We start from the raw sequence: 18124 nt of genomic DNA on the forward strand, positions 1-18124 counted from the left end.
AGATCCAGAATTATACCCCATGTCTCTGGCCAGAAGCGTGGTGATTACAGATAGCACCAGTAGGAAAGGAGTTGAATGAAAAATAATATGATTTCCAACCATGATGGAGTAAATGGTACCGAATACAAAGTTTGGAAGTTGAGTTCTACCAAGAGGAGCTTGGGAAACCACAGCGGAATTTCCAGATCTTACCGACCAATGGGTAAGCCTAAGCTAACACAAGTTTGAGAGGACGAGTCAGTAATTAAAAAAGAAGTCAACACTTTCCAGATGAAAATAAAAGAATAATAAAAGAATCTAGAGTATTTAAAATGTGTCATCAACAATATCCGGGACAGAATTTTTTTACAAAAATTAGTAGACATGCAGAGAAGTAGGAAAATGTGACTCATAGTCAAGGAAAAAAAAAGTCTGTAGAAACTGACCTACTAATGGTTCAGACTTTGCATTCAACAGATAGACTTTAAAGCAGCTATTACGAAAATGTTCAAAGAACTAAAAGATGTGTTTAAGGAATTAAAAGAATGCATGACCTTAATGATGAAGAGATAATTTTAGCAGATAAAGTGAAAGCTTAAAAATAGAATTTTTCGATGTGAAAAGCACAATAACTGAAAGGAATAATTCACTGAAAGGAATAGTATTGGATTTCATACTGAAGGTAGTAGAATTATGAGTCAGTGACCTTCAAGACAGAACAATAGATGTTAACCAACCTGAAAGATGGAGAAAAAAAGACTGACAGAATAAAAAGGGCCTCACAGATTTGTGGAATAATATTGAAAGATACACCGTACTTGTATTTGGAATCCCAGAAGTAGAAGAGAGTAGTTATAGAGAAGAAAAAATGTATAAAAGTAATGGTAAAAAATTTCCCAAATAAGCAAATATGGACATAGATCCAAATGGTTAAAAAAAAAAACCCAAGCAAAGCCATAAACAAATCAAAATTGGTCGCATCATAATCAAATTACTAAGCCGCAAATTAGCAAAAGATCACGGAGGTGGCTATAAAGTGAAATGTCGCTACGTATAGGGAACAGCGGTAAGAGTGGCTACTGGCTTCTCATCAGGAGCTATAGACCAGAAGATTGTGAAGCAGCATCTTTAAACTACCTAAAGTGATAAAAATAAAACCTCTCTACGTCCAACAAAAATATTTTTCAAGAATGAGGGTACAAAAAAGGCATTTTCAGAGACGTGAAAACTGATAGAATTTTCAGCATCTGGCTTGTAATACAGGAAATGCTCAAGGATTCTCATCAAGCGAAAGGGGGAAATGACACCAGATAGAAAACGGCATCTGAAAAAAGGAAGAGGAATACCAGAAATTACAAATGAATGGGTGACCATACAATAGTAGGTTTTATTTTTCTTCTCACGTGCAGTTGAAAGACAACTGATTAAAGTGAAAGTGATAACCCCATCTAATGAGGTTTGTAGCGTGTGTAGGAGTAATAGATGTGCACCAACCGTGCAAATGCTAAGAAGCGAGTAAACGGGACGAAATTGTTGGGAGATGATCATATTTGTGAAGGTGTGAAGACAGGTGGCAGGGGGGAAGTGAGAAGTGTGACTGAAGTAGGAATAGGAGGGGTCAGCTCTCCAAACTATGACAACAGCCTCACAGTCGAATCCATTCTTTAACTCTACCCATCCTTTGCATCTAACCCCTCCACGTTCCTGCCACGAGGACCAGCTTCATTCCCGCGTGATCGGTGCGGTTGCAGAGGGCGCCATGTTCATAACCGCTCTGCGGTTGCTGTCGTAAACTTCAGAAGTGATTTCCGTCTCGTTGTGTTGTAGGTTAAGTCGGATGGGACAATGGGGCATGCATCAGAGGCTTGGAGTCTTGGCTCACGGGAGATCTCACCTTCGGCGACGTCTCAGAACAGGTTCTTGGCTATCTGCTCCCTTAACCCATTGGCACCCTGGACCCTGCCTGGTCTCCTCTCTTTCCCTAGGCCCTGCCGCTCTCTCCTCTGAGCAAGAACCTGGGCACAGGGGTGAGGAGGGTTGGAGTTGGCTGTGCGTGCCCTGTGGCATCTCAGGGTGGGGCAGAGCGGCAGCCGTCCCCACTCCAGCTTGGTGGCACCACGGCATGGCTGCTGGGTGGCCAGCCTGAGCCTCCATCTTGGTGAGGGCAAGCCTCTTGCTTATCCACCTCCAATCCCAGTGCCCAGAACAGCCCAACGCAGAGGTTTAAAGAGCTCTGGGAATCACTTGTCTGCCCTGGGTTGGTGAGAAGCCAAAGTGGACTTCCCCAGACCACTCCCCCCATCCAGGGTGTAGCGCATAGGTCTAGTGGCTGGTGGGAGAGGCAGTCCAGCGGCAGTCAGGCCTGAGTGGGTGTAGGAGCAAGCCTCGTGCCGTGAGGCCAGGCCTCTGGGCACCCGTGAAGGTATGCACCCCACTTGCCAGCATCCCAGTGCCCAGGAGTGCTCCCTCAGCCAGCTCCGAACCTGAGGGTATTCTCTCTTTCTCCTTCCAGCCTTCCCGAGTGTGCTTTGCGTTTTTCTCGTCTGGCCAGCTCTAGGAACCCTCCAGGGATAAGCCACAGAGTACTGACTAATGTGTCACGTTCGCCATTTTGCATACGTGTTATAAAGATGGATGGTAAAATTCATGCTGATAGTTTAAAAATTTAATTTTTCCCTTCTTATGATGGCATTCAATAGCAAATATAAGACACCGTGACAAGTCGAGAGGCTGCAGACAAAAGGAAGATATCTGTATAGGTACCATTATGTAGCTGGCTCTGCTATACTTCCCTTTGAAAAACAAAGGTAAATGGATCATGCTTCTCCCCTGGTCACGTACCTCCTACAGCCCCTCCCCACCCCCCTTACCCACAGGATAAGGCACAACAATGTTTAGATTGAACTTTAACTCATTTTTACAAATGTTATTACACCATTCAAGCAAACGTAATCTATAACAATATTACCTGAACCCATGTTGTGCTTTTCTTCCCCTGTGGCTTCTCATGCCCATTTTCTTCTCGATTCTAGCTGCTAAGACTAATCACCCACCAAGGTCACACAAATTTATCCTTTCTCATTACCCCTGGATGGAAGTGACTATTCATCTCCTGGACCTTCATGGAAATTCTGTGTTTGGACTGTTTGAGCAGGAAGGACCTCAAAGATCATCTGGTCTAAGTGGTTCTCAACATCGGCTGCACAGTAGAAAACTCCAGGGAGAATTCTGAAATCCTAGTACTTCAAAATATCAATAGCCAGGACCCACTTCTGCACAATTAGACAGGATCTCTGGGACAGAGGCATTGGGATTTAAAAAAAATATCTCCCAGATGATTCTACTGTGTAACCAGAGTTGAGATCCAGTTTCTTCCTTTACAGATTAGTACATTGATAACCAGGGAGTGGAGATGATTTGCTCAGAGTCAAATAGCTATTTGGGGAATTATCGGATTAGAGCCTGGGGCTGTAGCTTTTCCATTTCATTATATATTGTCCATTTTACATATTCACTACTTATCGACCATGTGATATTGCCATTTATGATCCCCGTATACGTACGTATCTTGTCTCCCAAACTAGATTGTGAGTGACATAAGGGAAAACAGCTATGTTCTTTGTACTCCCTTCATTGTCTATAATGTAAGTGCTCAGGATATATTTGTGGATTGGATTTGTTTTATTTTGTTTTTTAGCCACACATTTCTGATATTGGATGGCAGCCATCTCGTTTCTCAGAACTCAGAGGACTCTGGTGATCTTAAGGTTTTATAGTTTAATCAATTAGTAAAAATGGAGGAAGACCAAATTCTGGTGAATGTTCTCTTGGTTGATTTGGGCAACAAATCACCACTAGCCAAAGTTATCATCAATTTCTTTATAGGCGTTCATTCTATGTGTCTTTTTTAAAGATTAAGATGTTGTATTGAATTTCCTGGAGGAATGGAGATAAGGTTATTGCCATTTTCATTTCCTTTATCATATAAAAATTATCTCTGCAGAGACTGATTTTTAGTTGATCCTATAATAAAGAGGTTTAGTGTAGTTTTGAAACACAAAAAAGTATAAACTAAGCAGTAAGTGGATTTTTTTGTGTTTATTAATGAGTTATGAGAGAATTTTGGGTAGCCAAAGAATTTAATCCCAACTAAGATATATGGGAAGAAATTCCAGATGTCAATGGCTCATCATAAGCTTTGAAAACATTTGCGCTAATGCCCAGTCATGGATGGCTTCAGTGTGTTTTTTATTTTTAGCTTCTGGCTTATCTAGTATTTCATTAGCTATAGAGGATTATGAATTTAACACAGCTAGTCCTTGGATGATTGGGTGTTCTGTGACTGTGACAAAACTTAGCATAAACAACACAACCGCAAGGTTGAGGATGAGAAGAAACTCATAAACAAGTGATCACCCCACCACCTTCACCAGAAAGCACTCAGTATTTAGTGTAAAACTAAGCAATGGTAGACTCGTTTTTTCCAGGATCAATCCCGGAAGCCTAATGCCCATGCTCCTGAAATTCCTGATCATCTCTGTCACCTGTGTGCACTTTTTTTCTGCTGAAATTTTCATGATGTACAGTTTCGACCAACCACACACACCCCCGGCATATGTCATATTCTTTTATGCCTAGCTCTAATAGCCTAAGCAAAATAGGGATATGAAGGCAAGACTCATATGCAAAACATGTGATACAACAAGCCCATGATTCAAGAAATGACACTTCGTATATCACCTCATCCAGGAACCCTTCCTGATCTCCCCAGCGAGACAAAACCCCCTCTGTACTGGACCAATGTTGGACTTATGTATATGCCTTATCTCAACAACTAAACTATCTGCAGGTTCCATGTCTAAATCACTTGAGTATTCCCCCCGACTTGTCCCCGATCATCTTAATATGTCATCTCTCAACAAATACATCATATGGCTGCATTCCGAAGTTTACCACACGTTAGTTAGTAGTCAGGATAATACAAATGAAAGCAACAATGAGATACCGTTTTTCCTCCACTGGATCTTCAAATATAAATTACTAGTCTTTCTGGCAACAATTTTGTCATATCTATTAAAATAAAAAAAAAAATCACACACCCTTTAGCTTGATTCCTTTCGGGAACCTATCTTACAGAAATAAAACCACCATATTTATATAAATATATTTATGATACATATTATGTAGTGTCAGAAAAACCCTGGTGTGATATATTGTAAAAGTGATTAAATTCTTCTTCCGGTAAGTAGATTCTATTTCTCTTTCCCTTTCCTTGGGGTTGACCGTGTGACGTGTTCCACCAATAGGACATTATTAGCCAACCTAATCCAAAGGCACCAAAATTGTGGGCTGGAGCTTTATTGTCTGCTTTTTTGAAAGCTTAAGACCACCATGTGGAATGAACCTAGCCAGAATGCGAGATGACAAGAGACCCGTGTACCTGTGAGTCCCGTCACTGTGTCCAACTGTCTGTATGGCCAAGAGCTTGGCAACCGGCAGTGATGTGACTGAGGCCGTCCTCGACATCCAACATGCTGTTAATTCGCCAGCATCTCATAGAAACAAGAGCGAACCCAGCAGAGGTGAGCTGAGTTGACCCAGATGAGAAAAACTTCCCCGCCAACCCAGAGAATCATGGGAATTAATACATGCTGCTGTTTAAGCTACTAAAGTTGGGAGTGGTTAGTAACGCAGCAAAAGCTAACCGACATATTTTTTTTTTTTTTTTTACAAAGCTAACTGATACAACTTGAATAAATAGTGGCACATTATGGGAAATTATGCAGCTATTAAGAAAAGTAAGTTAGATACACATCTATTGATTATCCTTCGTTTCTGCCTCTCCAACTCCATCGTGAGCCCTTGAGGGGACAAGAAGCTTGGCTCTCTCCACCGTCATTGATTTTCTCCAAAGCACAGTGGTAGCTCAAATATTTGTTGATTGATTTGATAGTTCCACGGCTCCATTTTTTAAAAGTGAAACAAGTAGCCTGGAGCTGGAAGAATTTTTCTACCGGCATAGTCTCGAGAATGTACCATCCAGTGGAATTAGCTCGGTCTGTTTGCCTATTAAAGCTATAAAAGCGGAATTGGCAGACGTCCCAACGTAATGAACGATCATTCGATCCACCAGGGCTGGCTTCATGAACATATTATCAGTGCAGTCATACAGGGTCCTGGGCTCAGAAGGGCCCCACGCTTGGGGATTGAAGCTCTGTGGTTGCAGTCTTGAAATTGTTCATCATTTTATCCTTGAAATTATGTTCTGTAAGTGAATTCAGGTGGGACGGTGGAGCCTCAGCTCACGGTGTGGTCCCACGATTCCATCTGGCTGAGATGAGTTCTCAGCCATGGGGGTAGGGTCCAGAGTAACCATGTAGCTGGCACTACAGAAATTATATTAGAAACTGCAGAGGAAAGAAAATATATATTGTTTCAATACAAACAGAAAAGCCGCGGCAGCGTGGGAAATCACAAAGTTGCTGCCTTTTGTTTGTGGTGGGAGAAATGAAATTAGCCTAACACGGCACCTTTGACAAGGAAGAATGTAAAGAAATGTTTCCTGGACCCGACGTTAGCTCTTGCCAGCTGTTTGTCTCTCTTTTCTTCCCCCCCTCCAAAGAATCAGCTTTTGCTTTTGTTAATGTTCTCTGTGATTTGGGGGTTATCTTATTCGCTTTTGCTCTCGTCCTACTAATTTTTCTCTAGGGCTTGATTTTACTCTATTGTTGTCCTTGCTATTTGGATCAAATACTCGATCTATATATATATATAGCTAGGTGCCTCATTAGCAAGAACAGTTCTATAAGCTGCCTAGCCTGATACCATATTTAACCAATTTTCTGGAACAGGTGGAGAGAGTTCCACAACTATACAGCTGCACCTGCTGCAATTGAATTTGAGCGAGGGAGGGGCATACAGGGAGGGACTCAGAGAATCCCAAGCAGGCTCCTCGCTGTCAGCGCAAAGCCTGATGTGGGGTGGAACTCACGAACCGCGAGCTCACGACCTGAGCCAAAATCGAGTCGGACGCTTAACTGATTGAGTCACCCAAGTACCCCTGTTATTTTCCCTTATTGCACATAATTACTTTCCTTCAGAGGACTGATCTCAATTTGTATGCATACATTGATTCACACGTTATAGATGCATTTGCCGAACATTTGCTTATCCCATTAGACTGTTAGCTTGACGAGTACAGCGACCTTGTCTGTTTTGTTCATCACTTTATACCTGCACCAAGTAAACTATCGGCTACATAATAGTTGCTCAATAAATGTGTGTAGCACGAACAAACAAAACGCTCAGCGTAGCGCTGTATGTTGAAAGTAATAAAGTAGCCGACTCAGGAACCAAAAATAAATACAAAAAAAAAGGAATGGTAATTTGTAATTTACTTGACATAAGGTGGCCCTGAGTGCCCTCGGCCAATTCTTGGTCAGTTTCAGCTCTGTAAGTCTCAGCAGGGTTCAGTGTCAGGCTCACTTTATTTCATCACTCATTCCTTTAGGAAAAGCCTCCTTTTGCTGAATTTCCCATATGTGACACTTTCCTATCGTCAGGAGAGCCTTGGTTTCAGGTATCTGGGGGCAGTCTCCCATAAGGCAAAGGACTGGCCCTTGCATAGACCCCAAATTAGTCCATTTTCCCTGGCTCTTTTGCTACTTGTATATACCGAACGGCTGCCTGTGACAAAGTGCTTCTAACTGACTCACTTCTGAGTAATTTTTTTTTTAATCAGTCTACATTGAAACGTGTCCAACCCAACTAATCCACAAGTGAAAAATAGAACACTCAGTTTTTATTTTTTATCACCTGCACCGCCCCCCCCCCCCCATACCCAACGCCAATCTCCGTGTAACAAAGACTACAAAGCCTAGATTCTGGCTAAGGTATTCTAAGGAATATTAAGTGCATTCAAGTACTTGTGCAAGAAAGTAACAGGGCCAGTGTCCTAGAGGACACGTTAGCAGCGCTGACCCGCACCAGCTTGATTTTAACCAACGGCCCAAAGACAAAAGGTCTCTATGCCGGTAGCAATTTCCTGTGGCGTGAATGCACGTCTCATTTATATTTACTTTGCCCTAACATCTCCGTGTCAAATTAATATCAGTATCTTTCCCATGCTTTCTTCGTGCAGTACCTAATTTTAGGGATGCAGAAATGAAATCAAAGAGGTCTCTGACATTTCCCTCTACATGTTTGATATTTCCCGTGCGTCATTTCCTCGCATCTTAGCATTTAGCTGAATCAGACTTGACTCTGAAAATGCTAAGTCACTGTGTTGTCTGCGTCTAATGATACAGGGTCACTCGGCAGAGCTCTTCTGCCTAACAAAGCAGATGCTCGTTACTACGGATCCTCGTATTTTGTGAGCCCATACTTTCGTATTTTCATTTTGAGCTTTCCCAAATTTCTCGCGTGTAAGATTTCACATGTTGGTGTCTTCTGAGATGGAAGTAAACAAGCGGTTGAGCATCTGCTTGTGGACTCACTTCCTCGATGGGCCTGTGAGAGTGAGAAGACAACCTTACCATTATGTCTGCACTTCCTTTTCAGACTTCTCTGCAAGGACATCTTCGTGTGGTTCATATATTTCAGGTATGTTCTTTTTTTTTTTTTTTTTTTTTTTTTTTTGCATTTCGGCCATAGAAAGAGGTCTCAGGCTCTGAGTAATGAAGAGCTGTGCGGTTTGGCAGGTAATGTCACTTGAGAAACCGTGATCTATACAGGACACTATGTAGCTCCTACCTGGATTGCTGACAGTCATTTCTTTCTGGAATTATTTTGAGGTGAAAGAAAGGCTTTACGGGAAAGGGTGACCGCAACGCCCGATGCATACATGAGGATAGGCTTGAGCAGCCAATGCCCCGAGGCCTTGCTTGTAACACCGATTACGGCGTCGACACCATCTTAAACGTCGGCTATTGTCACAGCTGCCAAATCGACACTTTTTTTAGCCCCCTGCATCCGTATGCCCATCTTAAGTGTTAGATTTCTCTTAATATTACCGTTATGCTCAAAGCCTTTCAAAAGCGGGCACCTGGCTGGCTCAGTCAGAAGAGCATGCGACTCTTGATCTCAGGGTCATGAGTTCGGGCCCCACATTGGGTGCGGAGATGACTGAAATCAATCAAACTTAAAAAAAAAAAAAAAAAACCTTTCAAGGGTAACTACAGTTACCATGTCTTAGGGCCTTGGCCCTGTTGCATTTAACACTTTGTTTCTAATCGTCCTGGTTATACTGCTGGAGAACAATTATGACACCCATGGTATTTAAAAAATTTTTTTTCAACGTTTATTCATTTTTGAGAGACGGAGAGAGACAGAGCACGAGTAGGGGATGGGCAGAGAGAGGGGGAGACACAGAATCTGAAACAGGCTCCGGGCTGTGAGCCGTCAGCCCAAAGCCCAACGCGGGGCTCGAACCCACGAGCTGTGAGATCATGACCTGAGCTGAAGTCGGACGCTCAACCGACTGAGCCACCCAGGCGCCCCAACACCCATGGTGTTTTTTATGCAGATGATATGGCATTGATTCATAATGATCCTGTTAAAATATAAGCCAGATCATATCCACTCCTGTGCTTAGCACCTGCCAAAGAATGCCTTCCCTTCCCGCTTAGAATAAAGACCATAGGGTCCTCACTATAAGGCCTTATATAATCCTATCCCCATCACTTCTCAGACCTCATTTACTCCTGCACTCTTGGGTGAGGGTTTCCCTGCCATCCACCCTCCATATTTAACTCCTTTCCTGATTTATGGTTTATCCTTAGCACTCATCACTCTGTAGAATACAAGTGACTGTATTGATTGACCTTATGCATTGTCTTCCCCCGCTAGAATGTAAGCACCATAAGAACTATCTTTTTTGTCTTTTTGTTCACTACCGTATCCCCAGCACCTAGCCTATGGCAAGCATTCACTAAATGTTTGCTAAATAAAGTAATAAACTTATTCCTTTGCATTTTAAACTGTGAAGTCTATCATCTACACAAAGAGCCTGTATAATGCTAGGTACGGTTTATTTTATGTTTATTTTTTTTATTTTTTTAATTTTTATTTATTTTTGAGAGAGAGAGAGAGAGAGAGCAGGGGCGGGACAGCGAGAGAGGGAGACACAGAATCCGAAGCAGGCTCCAGGCTCCGAGCCATCGGCACAGAGCCCGATGCGGGGCTCGAACCCACGAACCGGGAGATTATGACCTGAGCTGCCATCTGGCGCTTCGCCGACTGAGCCGCCCAGGCGCCCCAATGATAGGCACCATCTAAAGACTGCTACAACAATTGCCAATACCTTCGATGTCCCCATGATGCTCCTGCTCCGTGGCTCCTCTCTCCACCCTCACCTCACCAGAAATCTGGATCTAACACCACTGGTCCGTCTGCTGTCTGGGCTGAGAGCCGTGTTCCTGAAATGTAGGGCTGGGGTGAGGGAGCTCCTAGATATCAGGAACCACGTAGTCTCTGCAGCTCTGACACAGGGCTCGTGTGTTGGAAGAAGGAGAAGGCGGAGGGGAAGGGAAAGAAGGAGAAAGAGGAAGAAGGAGGAGGAGAAGGGGCAGGGGGAGGGGAGGAGGAGGAGGGGGAGGAAAAAGCAGCAACAGCACAAGCAGAAAGCCGAGGAGACGGCGTCTCCTCCGTTTCGGGTGACAGAGCTCTCCTTAGGTGTTGTGTTTCGATAAATGAAGGCTATATTGATGATCCTCTCCCCTCTTGCCTCCTGTTCCCTACGCTCAGAGTCCAGTCCTCCCCAGTGCTTCCCTCGTCCTGTGGCAGGAGTACTCCAGGCCACGAAACTCCCTTCTTCCTCATCTCAACCCCAATCTCCATCCTCTCAGAGCAGGGGTTAAGAGGAAGTTTTCACATTTTCAAAGAAGATGCATAGGAATGCAATGAAGGCTCTAACTGGTAGTTCTTCTTGCGGTGAAAAATCTGAGGGGGTGGGCGTGAAACTTACGACCGTGGCATCGGCTACAGGGTGTGACTATGAATCTGTCATTGGGTCTCTTCTTAAAGCGACTTCTTCGTTAAACAGTGCCTTCCCTCCTGCCATTTGCAAACCTCCAGCTTGTCTACAGGTTCCGGTTGTTTTTACATTGACAGCAATAGTTGGGGTAACCGTGGCATACTGCACCTCTGAATCATTTATGACTCAGATGCTAAGTCAGGGACTGCTTATCCCTCTATTTAAGATTATTTTTAAGTTTTCTCTTTGAAGGGTTTGCGATTTTGAAGGGTCTGTGAAGAGACTCCTCTGGAAGATAATAGAGGTATGTTCACATATTGTGTCTCAGTTTCCGGAACAATTCCCACATGCCTCTCCTTTGAGCCTTCAGTGGGCCTGAGAAGTGACTGAACAGCATTATCACACATCACACATCCTTTCCAAAGGAAGAAAGGAAAAGCTGGGAATGTGAGTGGCTTGTAGAGGGTTGGCCACTGTTAAATAAACGGACAAAGCCTGGACTAGAATCCGTGTTTCTCAACCTGGATTGAGCTCTTTCTACCACACCATGCTGCCTCAAAAAAGAAAGTCTAGGTTAAGCCAATACCTGGATAACTTTGACCTCCGGATTTAGGAGACACAGCCCAATTATCGGTTGCTAAGGAGGACGTGCGATAAAAATATTTTACGTCGCAGTCCGGTACACAGATACATACGATAGGTAAGGTGGGGAAGAGTGAAGAGAGATAAATCTCTTACTTCGTTACAGAGGATGGAAGAATTGTCATCCTTCCTCTGGATGAACCAATCTAGGAGGGGAAGGTCTCTTCGCAAAATCGTGACTCAGTTGCCATCGCTCATGTGGTGTGTGGTAGCTTACCCAAATGACACAAAAATCCCTCGGAGGAGATGGCGTTCTGCATGTTTAACCTGTAAACGTTATGCACCTATCGACAGTAACAGCAGAGGAGTCATAAAAATGGCATTTATTAATTTGGGGGAAACAAGCTAGTAAATTCATCTTCATGCGGGTACAGATTCTTTAGGGAACATTAACTGTTAAAGAGTTCATGTCGATTTAGGGAGCATATAAACTGAGCCCAAACTACCTGGATGGAAAACACGTATAAACTATGGACGTTGGAGAAGAGACTCAAAGACAAGTTATTTCCAGGTGGATTTAGGATGGAAACAGATCATTCAAGACCGAAACGCTGGGAAAAAGACAAGGTAAAGGAGCACTTACAATAGATATCATACAACTGGAAACCCAAGGAGGGTTGCTGTGTGTGCTTATTTTTACAAGGTATAGTCGTGCCCTGTCACCAAAAGTATCATCGTGTGCGGGTTCAAAGAGAGGCCAGGCCCAATCATGTCTTTCAAATACAAACGTTCAAAGCTGCGGCAGGTGGTGTGGTCGATAAAACCCTGAACTATCCATCGGTCAGAACACCTGAGCTCCGTTTCTCGTCCTTTCTCTTAGAGAACCCGCGGTAACCCATCACACACCCTGAGCAACCCACTTCCCATACGACCTGGGGCCCCGGGGCCGCAGCTGAATGTTCCGGGGATGGAAACCCGTCGCAAGCTTGGACGATCCGTTTCTCTTTTCTGGAAATCGGATCGTGGGGGGTGGGGGGGCGCACGCTGCCGCGTGCTGGAGGCGGGCAATGCTGGGCCGTGTGGAAGTGGTGAGCGAAGCAGAAAAGGGTGACGCAGGAGTTTAGAGGCAAACACGCGTGATGGGTGCAGGCGAGTGACTAAGAGAGAAAGCGCGAGGGAATGAATGAGAGAGCTAGAGATGGAGGGAGGCGGTGGTGACAGAGGGAAGAGAGAGCGCGTCAAAGCACGGACGAGGCTGAAAAACTGGCGCCGGGAAATGCCGGAAAGGAGAGAGCGCGTAAACACTTGTGAGTAGTGCTAACGACTACCACGTTCACGCGTCACCATCGGAGGTCAAGGAAAATCAAATGAGGTAATGGGCAGCAGCAGGTCCTTTGTGACTTTCAAGTGGCATTTCCATGTAACAGATGATTGTAACCACGTGGTGCAAGTCTGCTGTCATTTATCCCACACCCGCAGTCCATTGTACCTATCGGATTTCAAAAATGTATTCGAGGCAGGGAGTGGCATAGGTATGACGCGATGCATTTTTTGATTTATTCCCGCTTTCCTTGTGGGTGTACGAAGCTTGTCGAGGCCAGAATAACTGAAGTGGTTCTCTGGTCCTCCGACTCCAACTCTAGTTTCTAGAACGAACTAGAAATCCTTTTCAGCTAAGGAATGCAGAGCGAAAGTGCCAAGAGTAGTTTGATCTTGGGCATATGAGATATGCGACGGTTTTGTAGATAGTCCGCCCTGAAGGCGGACAGAGGTAACAGCTTCTTTGGCGCCTTGCCTTTTTATCCCTCAGAATCTAAAACTTCCATTTTTCTAATACACCAAGCAATCTGTCAAGTGTCCAAGGATCAGAATGCTTGATAACCCTTTTCACACGGCAAGAGGAAAAAATCAGTGGGTCTAAGTAGCTACATAAGAGAGAAAGGAGACGGAGTGGTCTCTTTCCAAAGGAAGAGGCTGCTCCCCAATGGAAAAGGGTTGGTCGAACGGTTGGTAAGCTGAAAGGGCCGAATGAAGACGTCGCGCTCATTAGGAAAGCTGGCATGAGCTAAAAGGTCTCGAGAAGACAGTCTTTATTCTGTGCACGAGGTGCAAATGATGTAAAAGTGTATAGATAAAAGTAGAGAACATTTTTATGTTCTTTTGGACTCCTCAGACAGTAAGAGAATTTGGTTAGGGTCTGTGTCACTCTCCACGTTTTACTCTTAAGGGTTAAAATCTGATCCTACGTATATTGGACAAATTGATTTTTCCAAGTGAGGATATTAAGCAAATTAATTATGATCTAATTGCCGGCGATTATCACTGTCACATCACAAAAGAGGTAATTTGATTACCAAAAAAAAAAGCAGGAGGGACGTAATCCGAGACTGGGCAGCACAAAACGCAAAGTGTTTTTTTAACAATGTATATTCATTTGAGGAAAATGTGATTCTGGAAAGTTGGAGAGGTGGAGACAGATAATGTTCGGAATCATGCGGGCGCTTATTCTGAGGATACGGCCTTACTATAGTCCGTGAACCCACCGTATTTGAGACCCCAGTATTTTGTGAACACTACTGTAAATGGAATAATACCGAACAGTGTTGTAATTCTTCGAGACCAGTTATGTAACCCTCGAGTATAAAATTTCTTGGGTTCAATAGGCATTGCTGTCACAGACATAGCTATTCAGTTACCTGCTCAACATCCATTTTCCACTTCTTCCTTACGGAAATCAGATTTTGTTTGGATTGACAATTTGCCAAGCCACTCGTAATACTAAAAGTACCCATCTGTTTAGGCTCTGGCTCTCTTGCAGCCACGAGTGGCTCTGTGACTCAGTTCTGGGAAACAAGGGGCGATCTAAAATCATGACTCTTCTTAGAGGCCGGATAACAGACAAAACCCTGGCCAACGTTTGCTTACTGTGTATGTCTACTGGGTCCACAACCCCATCCAATGGTCATTTCCCTCGTCCCACGTGTATAAGTGGATTAGCATACTTGGAAGCCAAAATAATCCACACACTGGGACCTTGGCCTACTGTGTAAGAGCTGTCTACCCCCCACCCCCACCCCAGATGAAGATAGTAAATTCAAACCAGTATGCATTCCTGTCAGAAATTAGTGCCACGAGCAAGGATCTGAAGGATGCAGAGACTGTAGTTTCCATCACATCTCCCTCTAATTCACCAGTCTGATCCCTGCAGAAAAGGAATGGATCCCGGATGATGACCATAGACTACGATAATCTCCAGCAAGCGGTAGCTTAAATTACAACCACAGTGCCAGATGTGCTCTTTAGAAGGGATGGGTATGGTCTCAGGTCCATGACATGGGGCCGAACTTTCGGCAAATTCTTTTCTATGCTAGGCCAAGAGGATCCAAAACAGTTCACATTCTCAAGGATGAAAATCAATAGAGTTTTACAGTTTTGCCCTTGGGTTATGTAATATCTCTGGCTCTTTGATACAAAGTAGCCCGAAGAGATCTGGACAGTCTGTACATCCTGCAGAATATCACATTGATCCTTTAAATCAATTCACGCTAATTAGGCCATAACAGCTTGAGCTGGTTAGCACGCTGGAGACCTTGGTAAGACACATGCAGTCCACTCCAAGAGGCAGGAGATAAATACTAAAAGATTCGGGAGTCTGCCAGATCAGTATAGTTTTCAGGGCTCCGGTCGTCACGAGTGTGCTGGGACCTTGTCGTCAAAGGGAAAGACACGTTTCGCACCTGTTCTGCCTACCACAAAGAAGGAAGCACTGTGTTTAGTAGGCCATCTAAAATTCCTCAGGTAGTATGTTTCACAGCTTGCCATACTGCTCCAGCCCATATACCAGGTCAAAAGCAAAGCCGCCGGCTTTGAGTGGGGTACAGAGCAGGAGAGATCTCTGCAGCGGGTCAAGGTGCAAGCAGCCCTGCTTCTTGAGCCTTACGATTCTGCAGGCCATATGGTTTTACAGATCTCAGTGGGGAGGAGGGAAGATGTGACATGGCGTTTGTGGAAAGCTTAGTGGGGGGATTACAACGGGAGCCCCTGGAGTTCTGGACTAAGGCCATGCCATATGCATTAGAGAATTTAACGCCTTTGGAGAAACGACTCTTGTTATGGTCCTGGACAGTGGCAAAGACAGACTATGTAACCCGAGGACATCAAGTGACCATGCGTCTGGAATTTCCCATTATGATTTGAGTTCTGGCAGACGTGTCAGTCATAAGGTCTGTTGAGCCCAGGAACAACTCATGGTGAGATGGAAGTACTACATCTGTGATCAAATGCAAGGAGAACCAGAGCGTCCCAGCAAGCTGCATTATATGTCCCAGTAGATCCCAGTGTCATCTACCACAATTGCACCATCACCTCTCCCTCAGCCTTGCCTATGGAGATGTTGGGAGCCCAAATGATCGACGGATGCTCGAGTTTTGAAAAATATCAAGCTTGGCTTAAAGATGGGTCAGCTTGGTAGATGAATGTGAACCGAAAATGGAAGGTGGCTGCACTCCAATCCCAGGCGTGGCCAGGCAAGACAACAGCGAGGGACAGTTGTCCAAATGGGTGGAATTTCAGGCAGGACACCGTACTGTCCCCCTTTTGTGGAAGGAGAAGAGGTCAGACATGAGGCTATATTATAGACTCGTGAGCGGTGGCAAATGGCTTGTCTGGCCAGTGGGGGTCAGTAAAGAAAAAGATGGAAAGGTCCTGGAGAAGAAGAGCCATGCGGAGAGACATATTTGAGCGGGCACAATGTGTGAAGGTCTCCATTCCATAATTTAACATACACCAGAGAGCATCTGCTATGAAAGAGGCACTGAACAAGCACATTGATAAAACAGGTTGCTCGGTTGATACTAGCTAGCCTTTGACATCAGCCACCCCCAGACTGGCATGATGGACACACAGAGGCAGAAAATGAGGCTAGAGACGGGCTTCCATTCATCAAGGCCTATCTAGCTTCTGCTGGTGTCAGAGGTCCAACTGGCCGGCAACAGATGCCAATACTCACCTTCCAATATGGAGCCATTCCTTGAGGATGTCATTTGGCCATGGGTGTGGCAAACTGGTCCCTTTCCATCGTGGAAGGGTCACTGGTTTATTTTCAGAAATAGGTACAAGCTTAGCTTTTTTGTCTGCAGGGTATCAGCCAACACCATTATCTGATGGCTCCTCAAGGGACCCATCAAAACGGGATCCCACATAACACGTCATCGGGAAATGGCACCCAGAAAAGGAGTGTGGGAGTAGGGCCCAAAGCCTGAGTCCCACCGGTTGTCTCACATATTGCGTCACCCCGAAGTCATCAGCCCGATAGAATGCTGGTAGGCCTGCCAAAGACGTGGTTGAAGTGCCCCCTTGAAGATAATACTCTGAAAGTTTGGGGTCCCCCGTTCTAGAATGCGGCATATGAATAAAATCAAAGACCTCTATATGGTTCTCTGGGCCAACAGGATGCATATATGGTCTGAGAGACAATAGATATAAAAGTAGGAGTGTCCGCCGTAATGGGAGACTTTGTGCTTCTGGTCCCTGGAACTGTGGGCTCATCCGTTAGAGTTGAGGTCCTTGTCACCACAGGAAGCATACTTTGACCAGGGGACTCATTAGAGGTGACAATGAATTACAAGGCACGACTAGCAGTACAGCACCTGGGGCTCCTTGTGTTCTTGGAGCATTAGAGACAGGAGTCACCGTCTGGGCAGGAGTCGCTGACCTTAATCAGCAGGAAAAGGCAGGGTTGTTACACAATGGCAACAGTGTGAATACTTCTGGAACACAGGTGACCAGCGCGAGCATCGCCGGATCCCCGCGCATGCGCATTGTAACTCTCAGGGAACAAGTGCAGCAGTCCCAGCCAGAGAAAGATAAGGTGGCCAGGGCTCAGATCACTCAAGGAGGGTCAAGTTTGTTTGTTTGTTTTTAGTATGAAATTTATTGTCAAGTTGGTTTCCATACAACACCCGGCGCTCGTCCCAACCGGTGCCCTCCTCCATGCCCACCACCCACTTTCCCCTCCCTCCCGCCCCCCCATCAAGGAGGCTCAAGTTTATACCCTCAGGGAAGCCGCCAAGACCAGCACGTGTGGTAGCTGGCAATGAGAGGAATCTAGATCGGATGGAAAGTGGAGAAAAGGAAACGAGTGTCGGTCGCAACTCTGAGCTTAACTTGGTGGCCGGTACCGTAGTTGGCGCCCCGAACTTCCTTTCCCTTTGAGTTTCTCCTCAGGCAGAAAACACCAGATGGTTGGGGGAGCTCCTCCTCACTCCTGTGAAGTGGGTCCCAGTGGCAGAAGGGTGGACCTCGATGGACACAGAGATGCTCAGCCTAGATCCCCCTGCAAGGAAAGTCTTACTGGCCAGCTACTGGGGGTACAGGAGACAGACTGCCGCCACCGGCCGGCTCCTCCTGGGCCCGCTTCATCTGAGCCACCTCACCCGTGCTGATGCCTTTCTCCGGGGGCCCACATCCGATGACTGAACGAGGCGGGAGTATAGAGCCTGCCCCTTTCAGGCCAACCAGAGATCCCTCTGTCAGGCAGTATTCCCTCCAGGGCTCCTCGTAGGGCTGCCGGAGGCTTTGCTGGACCTGCTG

Source organism: Panthera onca, chromosome X (genome assembly GCF_046562875.1).
Source record: "Panthera onca isolate mPanOnc1 chromosome X, mPanOnc1 haplotype 2, whole genome shotgun sequence".
Classification (NCBI taxonomy): domain Eukaryota; kingdom Metazoa; phylum Chordata; class Mammalia; order Carnivora; family Felidae; genus Panthera; species Panthera onca.